This window comes from Trachinotus anak, unplaced genomic scaffold, assembly GCF_046630095.1.
Source record: "Trachinotus anak isolate AG129_WGS33_773 ecotype Australia unplaced genomic scaffold, CSIRO_AGI_Tana_v1 ptg000016l, whole genome shotgun sequence".
In the NCBI taxonomy this organism is placed as follows: domain Eukaryota; kingdom Metazoa; phylum Chordata; class Actinopteri; order Carangiformes; family Carangidae; genus Trachinotus; species Trachinotus anak.
In genome coordinates, this window is record NW_027273867.1 from 5,537,905 (window position 1) to 5,560,164 (window position 22,260).

A 22,260-nucleotide genomic window follows, 5' to 3' on the forward strand; every position below is an offset into this window, starting at 1 on the left:
TTTATTTTAAGTCTAAGTAACAACAAATAGTTATTCATGAGAAGTCTAAAGTCATTTGTTATTTTTATTGATTTGCTGACAAAAAAAAGTAAATATATCCTTTAAGTATCTTACATTGTGAGGATATCTAGGGTGTTCTTTCATTATCGTACTTAAACACCTTTGAGCATCATCACCTGATATTTCCCAGCAGTCTGGGAATCAAGTGGGCACCACAACACAAGTTCTCATGCCTTCCCTTGGCTTCTAGTTGCATTTTGATCCGCCATGGCCGCCCCAGGCTGTGAGTCAGCATGACACAGTACCCAGCTGCCAAGCTGCCGGGTGTTCCTCCTTGCAGCTCAGGCACAAGAAGGATTTGCATTTCATCTCACTGTTATGTTCATGCACTTTATTCATAGAGTCACTCATTCTGCTCATTTTCCTCTCTGACATGCTATTCCCTTAAATCACCTGCACATAAAACTTCTGGGTGTTTTATGTAATTTGTCAGCAGGTATAGTAAGAGCGCAAATGACCACTGCTACTCCAGCCCCACCACCTGCTGTTAATTCTCTCCTGCTGGACCCTGACAGTCATCTTCTCTCCCCTGTATCCCTGTATCCACTGTAGTGCACTCCCACACGGTCTTATCACAACCACTTTATTCCATCTGTAGAAAGAGTGGGAGTGTGTGGTCTCCTGTATGAGTTATTGCCACGGAACAGCAGCATGAAATCAGCGTTGGCGGCTTGTGCGCAGTGTGTGGTCCGCTAGCATTTTTGATACATGAGTAGTGTCTCTGATACTAAATGCGGCAGCCCTGGAGGCTGGAAAACAAATACAGTGTGATAGCACAGTGACAGAAGAATTACATAGGTTGGAAAAAAAAAACAAATAAACCAGTGGGATGAGAGCTAAAATTCCCACAGCATCACCTACAGTTCTCATTATCAACTGGCACTGCTGTGCTTGCATGCAAACATAGTTCATTCTTAATAGCATGATAATCGTTGCATGATAAATACAAGGAATATAATGTGCAGCTGAATTATTACTGTGAAACATGATATGCAACATGTTCTTGGGACTGCTCAGTTGTGTGATTGCTGCAGCATTATGCATGCAGGTGTTCAGTTTGTGCAGAGTAACTGTGATATATATGATAATTTATGGGAAAAAAAAGCTTGATTAGTTTCAAGTCGCTGCATATGTATATACAAAGGCTGATGTGCTGCAGAGGTAATTGCCATTAAAAGGGATTTGAACAAAACTAAAGGTGGAAAATAGGAAAACAGGGTTCTGCGTTTTCAGCCTTGAGAGGCCACGTGGCTAAAACAGGCTGTAGCACGGAGCCAAGAGGTGACTGGCTGACTATTAGCTGCTGTGGTTCGACATTATCACAGAGCGGCTGGGACTGACATCGCATGTCTCCATCTTGTAAAGAAATACCAGAAACATCAGTTTGAGATGACCTTCTGACTAGAGCAAAACATATCCCTGTTACAAGTCTGCTGGCAGAGAGGCAGCAGGGCACACCAGGCCAAGTGGTGTCAGTTTCTCTGGGGAGGCGATTTTAGTGAGAGCACTGCAAGTGCCTGTTGCTTAGCAGCACTCAATGGCCATATTTCCCGATGCTGGGCAATGAGCTTCATTAAGTGAAGCCTAACAGGGGATATAGAGTGACACCTGGGACAGCTCAGAGTCCTGCTGGCACCAGGCTGCAGGAAGACAACGCAACCTGTCTTTAAATATCTGAAGAAATTGTAATGACTCTGCACTGGGAGAGTTGTGATGACCACGCCGGGATTCAGCTGCTGTAGGATGCTTTCAGTGTAATGCTCTCTACAGAGGTTTAATTGACATTTTATAGGAAGCAGAAGGAGATTAAGCTTTGAGGTTAATGACAGTTATCAACACTGAGCAGAATTGATGCTTTTATTGTGCTGCAGGTTTCCCCTGCTTCTCTGGTTCAGCTGGTTGAACATAACACTACAACTGCCTGAAGCAAATTTAGAGGGGTTTCTATCTCTGTCAGCAGAGCTAGAGAGAAAAATTCATCCAGGGGTCCAGAGATATTATTCATTTCATTTATTTTTTATTTTTTGTATATCTATCTTTTTTTTTTTTTTGCACTTGTATAACCAGCATTATGTCACCTAACAGATGTAAAATGATGAGGTCAGAAAGCCACACACTAACACAGTGGACCACCCAAATTAAAAATCAATAAAGTCAGTATAAAGGATGTGAATTAATAAAAAGAAATACTCGTAAATCCAAGCAAAATAGAGACAATAATTATATATATAATAATATAAAAATGCAGGAGGACAAAGCAACACAAGCAAAGGGTAATTACCAAATAATAAATAATGGAAAATGTGTGCATCACAATATCCCAGGGACTTCTTGCCATGTCTGAAAAATAGTAAACATCTATTTGGGATGATGAGAATAAACTCAATTCAAGAATTAATTTTAAAGCAGCTGTAATCAATTTTTTAATAAACATAGACTTACATGGGTTAGGGTTAGGCCTAAAGATGAACGCAGATTCCTTCAGCCTATTAGCATCTTTCAGCTCATTGTCTTGGTTTTAGACCCAGCTAACATCCCTGTTCTGGTTCACTCTCATCACTTTCATCACCCTCCTTTCCAGAAGCAGCAGAAAACTGTTGAACTAGCTGTGAGCGCAACAGAGCCCGATGTGCTTTTCAGGAGTTGATGTGGAACAAAACAGAGCTAACATGTTACTAAATATTGGACTTACATACATCAAGTGGCCAGAAACCTGACTCTGAATGAATGAATGGAGTGTCTTTGTTCAGTATATCAACTAAAAAGGTGATGATTCGTCAGTGAGTCTAAGATTGTGTTGAGTAAAAGGAGAACAAAAATAGAATATACTGCACATTTCATTATTCTTTATAATGATAATAGTGACTATAAATACCTTCCTTCCTACATAATTGGTACACAGCTCATACCACACACTCATTAAGAAAACATGTATATTTCTACTCTCACGTTTTACACAAAACCTTAGAATTAAAAAGCTCTGTTAATGTCTGTTAAATGCCTTGGTGAGTTGTAGGTAATGTTTTTGCAAATATCTTCGCACAACTCTGTATGTGTGCAGTATGTACTAAGCAGTGTGTTTCAGTGACAGAGAAATAACCACAAATTGCGTTTCACCCTGTTCACAAACTGTGTGGTGTAGAACCTCGCTCCTCTGTGATGAAGCAGAAATCCATACAACTCTGGCCCATAATTCTCAGCTAAGAACAAGTGAGCCTCCCTGCACACCACTAATTACTGGCCTTTACATTATTGACAGTCCATTGACATTTCCTTGACTGTTTATTGGTGAAATAACTTTAAAGTTTGAGCATCTGTTTCAGGAAATCACTTTCTCTTTCAATTGCTTCTCTTTGAGTGATCTGGCAGCGCCCTCTCTGCTACATGACATTTAAGAAGGTAATGTGATTTGCTATAAATTTAAAGGGCCCAATAGTAAAGTGGACTGAGGGTCGTTAACAAGATGAAGCCCAGAACCCAGCCTGGTCTCACCAAGTGGTGCATGAATAACACACCAGTTTTCTTAAGTCATTTCACTTTTTGTCACTATGGATATTTTGCTCTTCAAATTTCCTTTACTAACCCTCCCCACTCCCCCCACCCTAACCCAAATTAAAACTAAAAAAGTCTTGTGAAAAACCTGATATGCATTGACATGACACATGAAATGTCGCAGAGAGTGGCATGCTATTTAAATGCAATAACATCATAACATGTAGCAGAACCATATTGTCAGTGTAGTACATTCTCAACCCTGGTGGACTGAAGGACTTTAATAATAATTCTACTTTATTACAACCTGGGACTTAGCAAAGTATTGAGATCTGGGAACATGGTGAAATAGATGCAAAACAGTCCAATTAGGCAAGATGCACAAGACTGGGTGTTGCAGATTTAAAAAACTCCACAGCCATCACAGCCCCATGTCACATAATGTGTATTAAACATGTGTAATTTTGGCAAAAACAACAAATCTTTCGTATCAATTCTTTTACCGTTTGAGTTTGTACTGGGTCCACACTGGGAGATACAGTCTCTGGGAAATAGCCATATGCTAACACATGCAATATATATATGTGTTGGCATGTTTGGAGGAGATTTGTTTAATTAAAAATATAAGATATATGTAAAAATGATATACAGTTATCACAGTGTAAAACACTTCTTTTTTTTCATTACATATCAGTTTCATGGAGCCTTCAGGTTATAATATGCAGCAACTGTGAGCAGCGCTACTAGTTTAGGGCAGAATGGACACTACAGTGATTTGGTGAAGTTTGATGTTGAGCTACATTTCTTCTAGACTGGTAAGTAAACAGTTAATGCTAATGTTAGTTAAGTAGCAATAACAAAACTTACATATGGGTCCTTTAATATTCTGGGACGATAATGAATATAAAATGAATAAATTGCTTTATTTCCATTTATACCTTCTAACTATTACTACTAAGTAATGTTGTACTGTTATTAAGTAACACTGCGTTAGTGATGTTTTATTTATATGAGAGAAACATTGTAAGAAACTGAAATTATCCTTCAAAGCAATCTTTGGAAATTTGCAAGCTGGCAGTAGCTAAGTAAAATTTCATATTTTGAACACCCAGTAATCAAAACTGCACACAGCACATTTAATTTTTACCAACCGGGCTTGTCTGTGATTATTTTCAAACCACAGGATTCATTATTATTGGAAGTGAGCAGCTTTTTGTTCCATAAAAATTGTCACCTGGTGTGGCTTTATTTATCATGAGGACAAATGTAGTGCACGAAACAGTCCTGACAAAATGTCAGTCTAGAAGGAGCTCATACTGTGTGCCCTGTGTGTGTTCAGCTCCCTCTGGGTTAATTCAGGTTTCACTCATTAATTCACACACTCACTCAAAACAAACCATACATTTTCAACCTGAGCATTCTCCCTAAACCAATTCCTGTGTTTGGCCGCCTGCTGTGAAATTCACATGATCACTGCAGTGTGCTGCTGACAGGCTGAATGTCTCATAGTAAACTCCTCTGGTTATGTTTATCACCGGAGCCGCTGTAGTAGCTCCCTCACAGTCTGAGATCACTGGCAGAGGACAGACACAAACAGTCTTCAGAAGGGAGACTTCAAAGACAGCTCATGGCATGTATTTAAAAAGGAGAAAATTAGTGAAACATCCTTTCAAATGAAATATGGAATTATGATTTGCCTTGAAGGCTGCAGAGGCATGAGTCACCTTTGTTAATACTCATCTCCCCCATGGTGTTTTATCACTGAAATTGCTCCCAGGCAGTGTAGTGCTGGGAGCTGAAGTGAAAAACAGAAGATTGAAGAGTGGTGCTACAATGACTATCTGATAAGGTGTTGGGTGAGTCATTGTTGATTAGTAGTTTTCAGGCGAGAGGTGGGCCTCTGAGTCCCCTTTGTGAAAGTGTGTGTGTGACTGAATGCATATGAGAGAAGATCTGGAAGATAAACAGAGAAATGCAGGTGTGAATCTTATTAGGCAGCACCATCATGATTTTAAGGAAAATCCAGTTTTTAACCCCGTTCAGGGACAGGGGGAGGCAAAATAAACCCAAAACCTTGTCAGCACAGAGAGTGTGAGTTTGCATCAGCACAGCCACTAACGCTGTGTCAGCCACTGCCAGTTACAAGCTAACAAACAACATAAACAAATAAAAAATGCTAACTGTGCTAACTGTTTACCTGTAAACCTAGCACCAGCCTTAAGGCCAGATCCAAAATTTCCTCAGTGAGGAAATAAGTGTGTGAAGAAATAAGGGACCCCACCCCCAAGGGTAAGGGTAAGAGAAATGCAGTGTGCTCATGCTGTACAATTACTATTAGAGAGCAAAGCAGGTGACATGCAGCAAAAGGACACTGGTCAGACTTGAACCTGGACCGCTGCAGTTAAATATGACCCTTTAAGACCTGAGCTCTACCACATGAGCCATGCTGCAACAGACTGCATGGTTACTTTTATGTAAAAAACACAGACATACATGTATTTACTCAGAGCACACAGAGCTTGTCACTCTGCTACTTATTGGTAAACATCTCCAGTCAATTTCTTGGCTGTAACTAGTTTGGTTTTACTCGATATTACCTTATTCACAGCATGGGATATGGGACAAATTGTGTCCCATATTGATTCAATACAGAACACAGCATTTTATCTTCAAATACAGGACGATCCTGCGTTGTATCCTATACAACTGTATTCCAGACCCAGTTTTTGATTCTCCTTTACTTTTTCTGTGGCAAAACCATGTTAAACAAAATATTAATCACAGCAGAGTATTTTTACATATGTCTGGAGAGGAACTTTAAATCATTGTCACTTTCCTCACATACTTTACATCTATATATTCTATCATGTATAACAGGTCATCGATGATAGAAAAATCTTCCTGAATGAATATGTCACCTGACCTGCAGTGTATGCCTGTCACATTACACCACATACAAACATACCTGTGGCATATATTTGGCTGCTGCAGCAGTGTGGCTGAGTCATTATGCAGGCAGAGAACAACGAAACACAACAAAGAAAAGGAGGATAAATAATTCAGCTGGCACTTCACGTCATAACTGAATTGTGTTCTGAGAAAAAAAAAACGTGTGTTTCTGATATTGTTTACATCCCTCAACACAACAACAATCCAGATCCAGTGAGAATGTATCCTGAGACTGTGTGTGGGTCTGCTGTAATGTCATGGTCACAGTGGTCAGTCAGAAAAGTTCAGGCTGACCTGGACCAGATGCTACTGCGTGAAAAGGTTATTGTTCATGTTGTAGGAAGTGTCATTGGCCTGCACACAAATATGTTATTTACCAAGATGATGAAATCAAACAGCAGTGGACGATGTCAACAAGACAAGTGCAGTCCTTCATCCCATTCGAGCATTTCTCAATAACAGAAGATACATTTCCAGTCCTAGCAAATGTACTGTTTCTAGTCTCTCACTCCACTTCATCATACAGGTAGATATATTAATACATTCTTGAGAAAGTGGTCTCAGACTTTTGGACCTCACTGTATATTTTGGGTTTGATGCAGCCAGCTGAAAGAGTGAGTCCCAGAAGATCATCAGTCATCTATCCTGAGAGTGTATAATATACAGGCTCAACCAGTGTGGGGGAGAAGTATTCAGAACCTGTATTTACATAAAAATGGGAATACCACAGTGTAACAGTACTCCAGGTGAATAGATTTCCAGAAAGGCCTTGGTACTGGTTGCAAGAGAAACTGAGGACATTTTTAATAAAAAACTAAGAAGTTATGTGGGTAAGTGAAAAATAGTTAAAACAAATGTCAGAAAGTAGGGGTGGGCGATGGTGCAAAATTTCCTTTCGATTCGATACCAAGTAGTACAGGGCCAGAGCCATCGACACTGATACTTTTCATTATTAAATCTGCCTATGTACTTTCATTTAGGGGAGAGCAGGGTGTCATCATCCATGAGGTCTAATAGACTAAATCTTAATTTCCATTTTAATGTCCAGTAAATTATTTGCCAAAGGTTAGCAATTGTAGAAGTGAGAGTGGCAGAATTTACAAGTACAACCTGTGAGACCTGGGTTTGAAGGTGTGTTCATGTTTGAGTGTGCACGACAGGACAACAGCAGAGGAGAGCCAAAGAGTGGGTGCACGTATTTCTGTTCACAACGGATCATTGTTTGTACTGACAGTTCTACTCTGAAATGAGTCTAACACAGAAGAGAGAAACTGAAACTGGTATCACTCTTCAAAAATGAGATGCAGTATCTGTACTATTGTTATTTTGGGATCGATACGCCCACCCCTAATAGAAAGACAACAGAAATGATTGTTGGTTGTGTAAATCCAGACATTTGACAATGATTAGACTAAATTATGACGTCCTAGAATTGATCTCTCTGCTTTACCTGCAGAGCACTGGCACTCACTGTAAAGTAGGAAATTCAGGATGAAAGGTGAGTCATCATCATGGACGTCAGGTCAGGATGCATGGAAGAGAAAGACAGGAAACTTCAACCCTCTGACTAAGGTTTATTCTCACACCTCAAAGAACTGCATTTTAAACATGAAGGGGAAGAACACATATGCTACTGCTTCTGAGAGGAAACAAACAGATATTAAAGATTAAACTAACACAATAAATCAAGTTGTCTCCTTCTATCCTTCTAAGGAAATGAGGACAAATAAAGAGACTAACATGGACCTAGTAGACTAAAAGGACTAAAGAGTAACATAAACTTCTCTTATCAGAACTGATGCCCCATGCAAAGGTGAAAAAGAATGAATGAATGGGAACAAAGTCTTAAACTTGTAGTAACCAGGGGAACTCGGTCAGGTAAATGAGGGAAAACAAGAGTCAATCAGTGATGAGGAAAGGAAATGAAGTGAGGTAGGTAAACAAAGGAAGAGGGGAAGTGTAAGAAACTAGGGATCTTTACTACACTCAGGCCCAGTTCCAATCCCGCCTGCACACCCTCGCCCTACTCACTCTCACTCCGTTTGTGTGCTTGTGTGGAAGCTCTTCCACGTTCCAAACCAATGAAGAGTCCCTCCACAGACACAAGTTACACCCAGTCTCTGAGGGGGAGGCTGTAGGGAGCGGACGGGAACTGGGCCTTATTGCACCCATACAGAAATGTAATATATGACATATATGTCCCTATATCAAGAGTGATGTTGCCATATGTGTCAGCAATAAGGGGTTATATTATTATCATATATATACATCCGCTGACTTTATGAAGATATAAGTTTATAACATAGATGAAATACATATAGTAAAATATGTATATGTACATTTATTAAAAATATCTTATTATGGATTTTTATATAGTACTGTATAACACGTTGCAAACATATATGTTAAAGGTCTATAACCTATATATGCAAGTTAATTGCATATATAGGTTATAGGTTATATAATGTGGAGATGTCTGCACGTCCTTACTGGGTGGTCATCAGTTGTGTTCAGCCTGTCACGGTCACTCATGAAGCCACTGATGCTTGTTAGGTCTAACTTCTGCTTGTTACTCCTGCCTGCGACACACACCCACTGTTCTGAGGACTGATTCTCTCCCTGCCGTCCCAGCTTGTTTCTTTTCTCCTCTCTCATTACCATACTTGGCGATGGCATCTCTTGCCTTGTGCGTCCTGTGTATGCCATATCTCAGTGACGTGTGTCTGTTGGCTTCTGTTCTCTACAGCCTTAGGGGGGTTGTTTGTTGCGCTTCCCGCTGAATCCTGCACCGCTGCTCGGATTCATCAGGGATCGGGCTCGTGAGATGAGCCTGTTTCACAAAATAAGAGCAGAACCATTCATGGAATAAATGGATCTCCAGCCTCTGATGCGAGTGTCATTGAGAGAGGTTCAGTGAGGATAGACATAACAGGACTTGCTCATGAGATGGATCATGTACCTCGCATACATTGGCTCTACCCCAAGATTTAGGGAATCTCAAATTCACTGCGGAGCTGCAGCACCCAACTTCCACAGGCTACACTGAGGATTACCAGCTTCTCTGTTCAGGCTGCACAGCTTCTGGCTCAGACTCCCCCCCCTTTTTTTTTTTTTTTTTTTACACCATCTACCCTGTCTCCCCAAGAAAAATTGAGCTCTCCAGAGCAAACTGGGCAGCCAGGGGGACTACAAATTCCAGGCAGGACTGCCCTTATTGCAAGGTGACTGTGCAAAGGTCCCCTCACATCTTTTTAATCCAGCTGCTCTCACATTTTCCTCTTGGCACACAAAAACAAAATGACCCTCCACAAACAGAATCTACTCCTGTTTATTTAGTCTTAATTGCCGGTGAATGGAAATCCGGCAATGCTTATGCACTGACCTTGACAACTTCACTCCTGCACAGAAAATGTGTAAATATGAATTCAATCAATGCAAGCTTTTGATGTGCTGGAGCACAGCAGCAGTTTGGCGAGTAATACAGTATTATCCTTTTAAATCCCCTCACTGAATACTGTCATAATCATGGAGTCTGTCTTTTCTGCTGTTTGATTTGCATACCTGCAATGACTCTGATCTGTCAGGTGTTTTGAAGCTTGTATTTCCACACGCTGTTGTCTTGATCAGCTCCTGGGGCCAGAAAATCCAGAACCAAGAAACCAAAGTGGAGTGGGTAGAGTTTGATGTGGGGTCAGCAAATAGAGATGATGTGATGTTAATTATTGTCTTCTTTATCTAGAAAAAGTGGAACCTGACAGAGGTAGTGGTAGAGGGTGGCAGGGTCAGCAAAGACTCCAGTTTGTACCAACAGCCAATATTGGTTTCTTTAAATAATGACAGCAATGTTCTCCAGACATCACAGCTGCACAAATCAATCGTTTTACATTAACAGTGTATAAAATGAGTTCATTTCTATCTACTTGTTTTTATGAACATTTTCACTTTGTTCATAAAAGGAGTCGAAATGATGGAAATTCAAAAAAAAGATGAGTCAAAATATCCCACATCCTTCATGTCCACCCATGGTGGACATGAAGGATGTGACTTAAATGTCCACTGAAGCTCCACTTAAAAGACTAAAAATGCTGGTGGACAAAAACAGAGTGGAGCGACGAGGAGACTGCAAAACTTCCTCAAATGAATATGTGAAACTAACAGAAATGTCATATTTCCATCAGGTTTTCCTCATGGGTTTGGATGACTTGAGGTTTAAATGGTCTTTTCATCATATCATCTCGATGTGCTGTCTTTTTTCTACAATAACTTATGGCACCAACTGTCCTAATATGTGCAAACAACATAGGATGGAAACAGGTGTAAATTGGCATTTTCTTCTCTTGAAATCTGTTCATATTTGCATTAAATTCTGACTTTAACTTGACCTATGGTTTTTCATAGAGAATTATTGCCCATCTCTGCAGGTCCCCACAGCTCTCTGTATTTTCTTTCACATCACTGTTCACCAGCCAAACAGTTTTTATTGTTTTGGTTCACTCTCTGCATCTGTCCTGTTTCCAGCTGCAGCTGTTTCCACTGAAAACCTCTGTTAGAGCCACACTGCACAACCGGCCCAGCACCGAGTGGCAAACAGACAAAATTAGCAATTAGCCGCTGAACATAGCAGAGCATTTAGCAGCTAAAGTGGCAGAAATTCCCCCCGGGAGTTGGTGTAGACCAGAAGTTTTAAAACTCTGACCCTGTAGACCCTCCCCTCACACAAAATCAAGACAACTGTCTCCTTTTTTGGCAGCGACGCTCTTGGTATCAGAGCTCTTCATTTTGCTACTTTAAGTGCTTTAATTTGATTAATGAGCTCCTGCTGCAGCTGGACCTGCTCACCGTGGCGGCCAAATCAGTGAGCCAGACTACAATAACTAACGTCTGCTCAACACCAGATGCACCTGTCCCTTTCACCTCATGCCCACCCCCCCAACCCGCTCCTGCACATCCAAAACAGAGCTAAAGGTAGAGCGAGTATCGTGCTTACATTCATCAGGTGGCCATTAACATGACTCCAAATGAATACTACTTGTGTCTGGTGGATGTAAATGGACTTGATTTATATAGTGCTTCTTAACGCCCACTCAAAGCACCGTACGCTACGAGTCACATTCACCCATTCACACACACATTTAATACAATGTGTAAATAGGTCACTGCTATAGCTACAAACTTTGAAACATGATAATATATCAATGTGTTGTAGCTTCTTCCACTTCCTCAAAGGGGCAAAAACATCTGTTAATACTAATTTTACTAGTTATTTATTTAAACCATGAAACCAATCATTTCCTAGTCATTTAGTAATTTGAACTAGACCTATTTTCTTTTTGATATAAGGAGCTGTTGGTTGACTGTGGCTGAGACACCTGACAGAGAAGCTGCACATATTCAAACCTACTCTACCTCTGTTCAGCCCTAATACTACTACTACTACTAACAATAATAATAATAATAATAATAATAATATATATAATTTAACACATTAGAAAACAGGACCTTTAGATATCTTGACTAATAGTGGAGAGGTAAAGTTTGCCTTCAGGGTGTTTTGCAGATAGAAATCAGCAGCCATTAGTGAAATTATATCTTCTTTGTGACACTTACGTGGTTGCTGTGTGCTCCAAAACTATGCTGAAGAAAACAACTTTTCTCCACCATGTCGTCCTTCTCGTCTTTCTGTTGCCTACTGTATGTGCTGCTTATTGTGTCCTTCACATAAGCTGCTTCTTTTTCCTGCTTATCCCAAATAAACTGATGGCATTTAAGACATCACTTCCTGAGCTTCTCTGTGCTCAACATGAATAGAAAAGCTAAAGTTTGAGTCATATTTGTGTTAAGTAAGCCGATCATAACAAACGTTAATTTATAAGACTGTTGGATGATTACTTTAAGGTGAACCTGCTTTTTGTCTGTAATTATGTGACTCTGTTCGATCCTGCACTCATTTTAAGTCCTGAATAACAGCGTTGGACGAAACACTTAAAATGTAAATGTGATCTTTCTAAGCAGCAGGCAGACATCTCTGATGCTGCTGGAATTGCCTCTTTGTCAACATAGAATTTCATGTTTGACATTCTTCTCTTAACAATGGAGTTAAGACGACTAGCAGCTGTAAGACCGTAACCATTATGGCGGCGTAACAAAGTGGAATTGTAGAGAGACTTAGAGTTTCAAAAAGGCACTGATAGTGAAAGCCTCCCCGCCTGTAGCACGTAACCATGGCGCTCTCACTTCTCAGACACATTAAGCTCTTGTAGGTGACGTGGCGGGGGACTCAGGCAGAGAGCTGAACAAGGTGTTCTAACCTCTGTGCTCCCTGCTCTCCTTGACCTTCATTAAAATGCCATGGCCTGTAGCAATTAATGCTGCCGGGGCACCTGAAGTAATACGTAGCAGATTAACCTGTGGATCAAACAGGCGAAAGGCGCTGGTTTAAGCAACTGCTCGACACTTGTAGAGTAACTACCCGGGCTGTGTGTGGGTGCTAATGAGGGGCTACCTTGATAGTGTTATGAATAATGGATGATACGTTTTATATAACCAGATGTATCTAAAAAAAATAAATGAAAACCAAACAGAAGTGTCCATTAAATGTTATGTTTAGAGGAGCAAATGTTAAGCAGATATTAACTATGTTTCTATTTTAATTTAGTGTGAATATCTAAGAATATGACACAGCAGTTTTTTATGTTTTGAAGAAAAATTAAAGAGCAGTAGATAAAATGAAAGTTGCATTTACTGTTCTCTAATAAAGAATGCAAATAAAATAACTAATAATGTTAAAATTTAAATTTCCATTTCATTCTTTACTTCTCCTACCATAATCTATTCCTGGTAATGCAAAAATAATAGAAGAACAAAATATTAAAGCTGCACTTGTCAATATTTTTTTATTATTATTATTTTTACTCATATATTTATATTTTTATTTTAGCAAAGGATCAATTAATGGCAAATCTACAGAGGATTATCATCAATGTTGTAGTCTCTTTGGTGCTTTTTAGCATCTTTCAGCTCATTGTTTTGATTTTAGCAGCTTTAATCTTCATTCATCCATTTTTAAGTGAGTTTTTAAGTGAGAGTGCACAGACCTGAAGTGTGTACAGTGTTGCCCCCACAGTATTTCCATGCACCAAACAAGATTTAGCAAATTGAAGTCAAAATCAGATTCAAAAATTCAGCTGTGGGCTTATTTGCTTATGTGTTAAACTCTCTCTCTCCTTATAAATGATATCCATGGATGTTTTCCCTAAAGTTTAACTTTTATTCTCTCTTTTTTAGTCATGAATATTTAAAGTTACAGAGAAATACTCTGTAAATTTCAGTTGCTTTAAGGATCAATGTTGAGTCACTAGGTAGCAGATGAGAGTCTGCTGGATCTTAGTGCCTGAATTTGTACTCTTGTTTAATTCATAGAGCCGTCATTTGACCGTAACATGTTCCTTTTTCTTCCACTGCTGGAAGAATTAAATATTTATAATATAATAATAGAATGGTATAATAATTGAATTTAGGCTGCCAGCTGTGTCAATTTCGAGTTTGAGCAACAATGAGTCACACTCACTCATGGAGCTCACATTGTGGGTGTGGGCAGACATGAAAAATAAGTCATAGTAAAGTGGATTGAAGCCAAACAAAGTTTGAGTCATGCAGTTTATGATGAGAGCTGCTGCCTTGGTATCATAAATGTGTAAACCATCAGAGGCCCTTTGCATATGACTGTGGAGAGACACGGGGGGGTGATACATTTATTCAACTGATATAGCAGGAAAACACATTTGCATTTCCATTGAGGGATTATATTTATCTGTTTGTCTTGTGTCAGTGGGTTTGATGGAGTATCTGTCCAACATCCTGCTTTGTGGTTTTCAGTAGTCATCACTTTGTTCCAGACTGAAAATCTCAACCACTATTTGATGGATTGCCATGATATATTGTAAAGACACTGTCAGTCCCCAGATTATAGATTCAAATTCAGTTTGGTGACTTGAGACTTTTCTCCTAGCACCACCATGAGGCTGACATTTTGGGCTTTTAGTGACACATCTAAGTCTTGTATGGATTAACATTACAGATATTCATGGTGCCCAGAGTATGAATCCTACACTGCAAAAAGCAAAATCTACATAAGATGAAGTTTGTTAAATCAAGGTTGTAGCTGGACAGTTTTTCCGCTACAGCATTTCAATTGTTTTAAGCTTTTTTGTGTGTAATTATCCTGATAAGATATCACTGAGATTTTATTACTAGTTTTTTATAACTAGGTAAAATAGTCTCAGCTCCCTAACGTTTTCCTGTTGTGTTGGCAGATAATTTGGCTCATTTTCAGTAATATTTCCATGTTTTTATTGCTTTTGTTCTTGTTTTTGAGAGTTTTTTCAGTGTAGTGACTTCAGTGATTCTCTGACATTTACCTGGTGTCACTAAGTGGTATCTCAACAACTTCTGGACTGTTTGGTAAACTATTTTGTAGAGACATTCATGATCCCCAGATAAGGTATCTTTTTGTATCTTTTCTGTTTGTGCCACCAAAAGGTTGACATTTATGTTCTTTAGTACATTTTCTCAACCAACAAAGGAATGACCTGAAAATTAGTTAGCATTTCAGCACTTCTGAATGGGTTTTTGGTTTGATGGCTGACATAAAGTTTGTGGTTAACACAAGCTCAAGATAATTTCACGTTTTACTCTTTGACAAAAAATACCCAGCTTCTGATTTTGTAAGATTTTACATGTCTTTAAAGAAGGACCGTTGCAAACAAGTAGCTAACTGAGACTGCAGAGGTCATGACATTAAACGTCAACATACCGAACGCAAAAACTAATCTACTCACCAGTCCTCCCTTACAGCCTTGTTGTGTTTATACTTACTAAACTATGTCTAACTTTGCAAGAGGAAAGGCTTTTGTATAAGAGATAAGAACTAAATGAAACTACAATTCTGAAGCTTATTGATGGTGACATTGAAATCGTTGATTAGCTTTTTACTCCTGGAAAAAAACCCCAATGGCTCGTTGTCGAGGAAACCAGGCTGATGGCAACTACAAAAACACAACATCCCCGCAGCTCTCTAGGTTGATAAACATGGTCAATATTATACCTGCCACATGAGCATGTTAGCATGTTGACATATTAACATTTAGCTCAGAGCACCACTGTGCCTAAGCACAGCCTCACAGAGCTGATAGCGTGGCTGCAGCCTCCAGCAGGACGGTGAGCTACAGTTTTTACCTCTTCCTACTCCAAATGACACTAAAACTATTTTCAGGAGACACCTTTGTGTAGACGTGTTATCACACTTCCCACTCTGGTTTGTTCAAACATTTGAAGTGTGACTCAACAGGTGTGCAGTGATACAGAAACTGTGTCCAAATTGAAATGTTCTGTGGGAGAAGCTGCTGTGTTAAGCTGACCTGAATTGCTGTTCTTTTCAGCTCACATTAAGATACCTAATTATATTTTTATGTTTATTTTCCTAGCAGATGGCCGGAAGATTTAGTTTAATTCCACTTTTGAATGCCAGGCTTATGGAGTAATGCCATAAAGTACTGTAAATGATTTTTAGCTGCAGTTTTATCACAAAATGTGTCATTTTTTTTCCTGAAAGCAATCAATTGTTACTCTGTTTATTATATTTGAATAGATTAAGATGTAATAAATGAGTCCCATAAGGATTTCTGTTTCAGGAAAATCTGTTTAGGAGACCATTTTTTAGATTTCTTTTGTGCCTCCCCACATTTGATTTATGTTTGGACAAATTTACAGCATCTCAATTAGTGAGTTATACTGAGAGCTCTGTTGCGGACACACACACACACACTGTGTGCTTATGGCTGATAAGACTAGTGTGTTTTTATTAACAAATCTTAGCATCTTGGAGGAGAATATAGACTGAAAATACTGTATGTCACATGTCTTCAACCATCCTCATGGATGTATGAGACACAACCCTCCATTTTCAAAATGTGTCTCATTATGTAATATTTGAGTGACCCAGCCTGTCCTGCACTTTTATCATTACTTAAAGAGGGAGATTCTCTTTCCACTGCGCTACACACCGTGCTGTACACAAACACGCACGATCACCTGTGCACACATGAACACAAAAGCACCTGTGCATGGCAGGGCTCCGCTGTTGAGAGCAAATATGTCTGTTCCCAAGACGACAGCAGATAATAGAGTCATTATAACAGGACAAACAGATTACACAGTGCAGTGCTGCTGCAGAAACCCTCACAGCCCATCAACAACATCAAAGAAATGCTTTAAGAGACCGGCTCGGAAAAAATAAAAGACATATTTTAAGTTTTGTTCCATTATAGCTTTTTTTTTCTTTTACTTATTTAGAGCCAAGAAATTATTTTTGTCTGCTTTTATGCCTCTGCACCAGCAACAGCCAGAGCCAGAAGCATTGTGTTTTCTGGTTGTCCGTCCATACATGAGTCCCATTCTTGTGAACGTGATGGTAACAGTAACGCCTTGATGGAATTTCTTCAAATTTGGCACACACATTCACTTGGACTCAAGACTGAACTGATTAGAGTTTGGTGGTCAAAGGTCAAAGTTCAAGGTCACAGTGACTTCACAAAGCACGGTTTTGGCCTTGTGAATGTGATATCTCAGTAATGCCTCGAAAGATTTTCTTCAAATTTGACAAAAACATTCATTAGGACTCAAGGATGAACTTTATAATCTGGTGGTCAAAGGTCAAAGTTCAAGGTCACAGTGGCCTCACAAAGCACGATTTTGGCCTGAATTTCATATGCCAAGAACACCTTGAAGGAATTTGTTTAGAGTTGGTGCAAACATTCACTTGGACTCAAGGATGAACTGATTAGAATTTGGTGGTCAAAGGTCAAAGGTCTCTGTGACCTCACAGGCCTGTGGCCATAATTCACAAATTCATACATAACTCAAATTTCTATTAGGATAAAAAAAAAAGAAGTGATGACATTTTATATCCTAAAGGTCAACTTCATTGTGACATCATAATGTTCACCTCTTGCCGTTATTCATTGCTGTAATTCAGGAAAGGGAGATTGTGACCATATTTCCTGTAACTTGACTGGTTGGTGGAGGCGTACGACAGTGAGGAAGCAACTCTAGTTTTTATCTATAGAGGAGAAAACTCATACTCACACTCATGAAATGAATCACAACTTGTGGAGCAGAATATTTTCCTAAAAACAAAAAACAACTGAAAAGTGTTTATGTATTTATTGTCTTTACTAATCGGTGTTAGACTGTAGCCAAGTGGATATCATTTGACATAAAAATGTCACAGATAATTACTTTTACAAGTTAATATCTGCTGTGTAGGTCTGAGTCCCCGTAAATCCCTGTTAATCATCCTGTATTTATTGCCTTGGAAATGTAAGGACACTTATGAATGTTGGAGTTAGAGCTGAAGCATGAGAGCTCAAGCTGATACGAAACCACTGTGGATGTGATTTCATTGCTTTTTTTTTTCTTCCTGTGTCAGTGTTTTCACTTACAGATCCAGACTTTTGACATCATATTGCTATCAACCACCATCACGGGGACACTTAGGTGCTCGTTCTTTTCAGTTTTAAACTTAAAGAAGGATGAGCTAAATCTAACAGGAAACACATACGAAGGTGGTGACCTGGCATTTGGCGGCTGTTGAATCGATACCTAATACACTCCAGTCTGATGGCAGCAGCGAGGGGCTGCTGAGAGCGACAGTCGCACAGAAACCTCAAATGACTCGTCCAAACAGAAATAGTTGGTAGCTGCCGTGTGATGTCTCTGGGTCTAAAACATAATGTCGATGGATCGTCTGTGGGGGAGATCTGTCTGCACGGTCGAGTTGCAGCACAAATCAAATGAAAGTTGTCATTTCTCCACAGCCCCCACAGTAATTCATTATGTCCTAATTATTCCACGAGAACAAATTTAAGCAATAAGAATCAATATCAATTAATTTGCTAATTTTGGGCAAGGAGGGGAGAAGACAGATGGCTGGGTAGAATGCAAATCTGTCCTGAGAGGTAATTATAATTGACTTACACTTTTGGGATGCCACAAGCATGTTTCTCTGCTTCTTGTACTTGATGTTTACGTTGACCCAAATTGAGCAGCATACAAAGTCTCTTAAACATGTTTTAGTTTTTTTTGCCTGCATGAATTTGAATAAATTTTGTGGGAAGAGGAAATTTCTGTGAATTGCTCGTATCTGTTTCTATGATCGAGCCACGAGTCACAGATTTGCATCATATCCAAATGGCTGCCTTATTTCCCAGAAAGCACATCGCCATTAATATCCTATGTGTGTTGCATGAGAGAGAGAAATGAAGATTTGTGTGATTTAGATATTCCTAATAAGGTTACTCGTGTTGTTGATACGTGGAAATGATGTGCACATTGCTGCTCATTGTTGAAAGACTTCAATCGGCTCATCTGCAGTCAGCACACACCGGCAACACGGTCGTCCGCTGCTGACCTGCAGCTGATCCAACAGCTCCCTGCAGAGACCTCAAACTTCGAGGACCGATCAGTGATTCCGCATCTTCCACTGCATTTAAAAACCCTGATACTTAATAATATTTATGCATACCGGTATACACATACTGGCATGCAGGATCCCACTGACTGCAAAGCTTGCTTAGGTTATCACATGACATAAGTATGGGACCGCAGTCGTGTGATAGCAAGTGGTCGTATATAGTGAATAACAGACATTAGAGACTTGATTCCTGTTAAAAACAAAAATTCTCTAGTAAGTTGGCATTAAGTGAGGATGACTCTGTTTCCAAGGTCAAGACTTACTGTACGCAGTATGTTTTTGGATGCTACACAACATTTTCAAATCAGTCTGCACCATTAAGTGCATTATGAGTTGAGGTTGATTTACGCATTTAAATTTAAACTGATGGTGAAAAACAGGAGAGCAAGGAAATAAAAAACCCTGGAACATATTTTGAAACTGATCAGTATGATAAAATGTATATTTGTTGTGAAAGAGTAACTCCACACTAAGCTTTGGCAGGAGAAAATGTCTAGCTGGGGTTTCCAGAGTCTGACACCGTGCCCTCCTGTCCTCTTAGACAGCTTTTTGTCCATGTGTCCACAGGTTTTCAACACAGGGCAAATGCAAATATCTGTATATGAATGGTCATATACATGGATACATATATATATGAATGGAGTGTCAGTGTTTCAGGAATATTTTAAGCATTAGTAACAGTAAGTAACAGTGCAACATGGAAAAATATATTAATGTATTTTGTAAATCTTAAAATGATTCTTTGACTTACTTCTATTTTGGGGATAATAATACTCGACAGTTATCATAATCTGGAAGCTTCTGGGGATGTAAACAGGAAATATAATGTTACCGTGGTGTTGGTTAGCTGTGGGCTACAACTTCAGCTGGTGGAGATAAGGGTTGGATTTTTCTTCCTCTTCCATTTGTTCTTTCAGCGGAGAACTAGCTTCACAGTCAGATCTCTACAGCTGATTCTGCTCTGAATTAACCATCCGCTTTAATATCAGCGCTGGTTCTCAGATAATATTTGTAATTGTTCTTCAGATACCAACAGGGCTGAAGGGGACACCAGTCCTCATGTTGGTCCTCAAGATCTATCACTATTCTATGATGCATGCATTCAGTAACACACACTGAATGCTTTAGTCAAACAAGGCGACAGCAGGGTGTCTGGAGAGTTTTGACCCCCATGCAGTGTAGTGCATGCTGGGAAATTAGCTAAGAAATACTCTGCTCTATGTATATCAGTTTACATTAACTGAAGGAGGACAAGCTGAGAAGGCAACACGTGTTAGTAGACAATTCAGTAGCAGGCATTGTGAGTAGAGAATATGTTTCTGGCCGTATGTGGATGTAAATATTCAGACTCCTTTTTGCTCTCGTCTCCACTAACTCTAATAAGAGCTATTTGCTAAGCTAATTGCTTGCTGTGTGTCTGCTGTTCGGTGTTGAACAGGCAGCGTATAGAAGGTTTATCAGAGTTTGTTTGCTCAAAACAGCTGCAGGGGAAAACAGGTTGGTAATAGAAAAGTTTGCTGGTGGGAAAAGCAAAAAAAAAAAAAAAAAGAAAAAGAGCGAAACAGGTCTGTGGATCAGAGCTGGGTGACAGTAACCTGTGGGATCATCACTACAAGTTACCCTGTTCACATTACACATTAAATTGGCTTAGAATAACTGTGACAGGTCATTTTATCAAAGCTCCCAACTGCTGGAAACTCGTCGCTGTTGGTCGTTACTAATTCTGTTCTGGTGAGAGGTTCATAAGGTTTTGCAAAAAGTACTCCAGGTGGACGTCCCATTTGTACTGGAGATCTTGAATATGGGCGCCCTGGCACTAGAAAATGCTACTTTGGATAGACATTTATTTTGGATTTTAAGTGCAGCTGGCAGGAAAGCCATTACTAGTGGTTAAAACCGGAAACACCTAGAGTGGACAATTGGACTGATATTATTTTTGAAATCTTCAGGATGGAAAGAATGACTTTTATTGTTAGATTGCCATAGGACAAATTTATGAAAATATGGGAAAGATGAATACAGTATATCACACCTGTACATCCATCATTTGTATAATGTCTTTTTTGAAAATGTCTTCTTTCTCTAGTATCCCAGCTTTATAAAGGGATTTGAGTATTATGAAGGTGCACCCAGAATTATTGGTTTTAGTTTGGTTTGGTTTCTCTGTTTTGTATTTTAACTATTATTATTATTATTATTATCATTATTGTTATTATCACTGTTTTTATTGGATTTTGGATTTCATTGGTCCTCAATTGCTTCTGTATTATCTACACTGTACTTTTGGTTACAGTTGAGTGCTACAGAAGGTTTGGATGGAAAAAAACAATTAACAATCACATTGTTTGAATGGATCATCAAGCAGCACATTAGAAAAAAAAAGAATTAAAAACTTTGAGATTCTGATTAAATAAATATCAAACAGATTAAAGTCAATAAAAAAGTTTAAGTTTCAAACCGTGATAATGCAAGATTTATAACATGGTACATCATATTCCACTGATGAAACCTCTGGCCAGTAACACACATTGTACATGCAAATACAAATACAAGTCCTTGCATTGCTAGTGCGAATCAGATTGCTAGAAGTGCATAACTAAACACATGCTTGAGTGGGTGGAAAGCCATATGGGAAAACACAGAATCAATATCTGAGAGCTCAAAACAAAATTTGCTCAGGACATATCCAAAAAAAAAAAAGAAAAAAAAAATTAGGAATGCTGTACAGTACACCAGAAATATTATAGCTCCATTTGGAAGGCAGTTGTTGAAGTGATACACATGCCAACTGATGGTGGGTGTTTCTTGGCTACAGTTTTGGTGTTTCATACTCACAGTTATGGGCTGTGGTGGAAGAAAGATAATCAATAAGAGTCTCATTTTTCAGCCCTGCATATTCATCCACAGTGGGCTTCATTCATAATGTAATCTCTGAAATAATTCTGTATGTATCCTGCAAAGCATATAAAGTCCTTTATACTTCATCTGAAAATGAAAACTCATGTGGTGCATGAATCCTATTGTTAGCCCCATAGGTTGATTTTCAAAAGTCTGTTTGTATGTGAGTCAGCAGCTTGTGGTCTAAAGATAAAGTTTAATTAAGCTAAAAGCTTCACTGGCTCCTCCATACTCCTTTCCAATCCCTCCTCCAAACTCCTCTACCTCACCGGAAACTTCTGACTAATTGGACGACCCCCCCACCCTCATCCCGCCATAATCTTTGAGCCCAA

At 39.2% G+C, this 22,260-nt stretch overlaps 1 protein-coding gene across 1 annotated transcript in view; it reads left to right on the forward strand.

The window, feature by feature from the left end:
• The window catches only part of kcnk9 (potassium channel, subfamily K, member 9), a 46,341-nt gene that overhangs the window by 18,655 nt on the left and 5,426 nt on the right, over positions 1–22,260 (forward strand). The gene's annotated exons all lie outside the window — the stretch shown is intronic.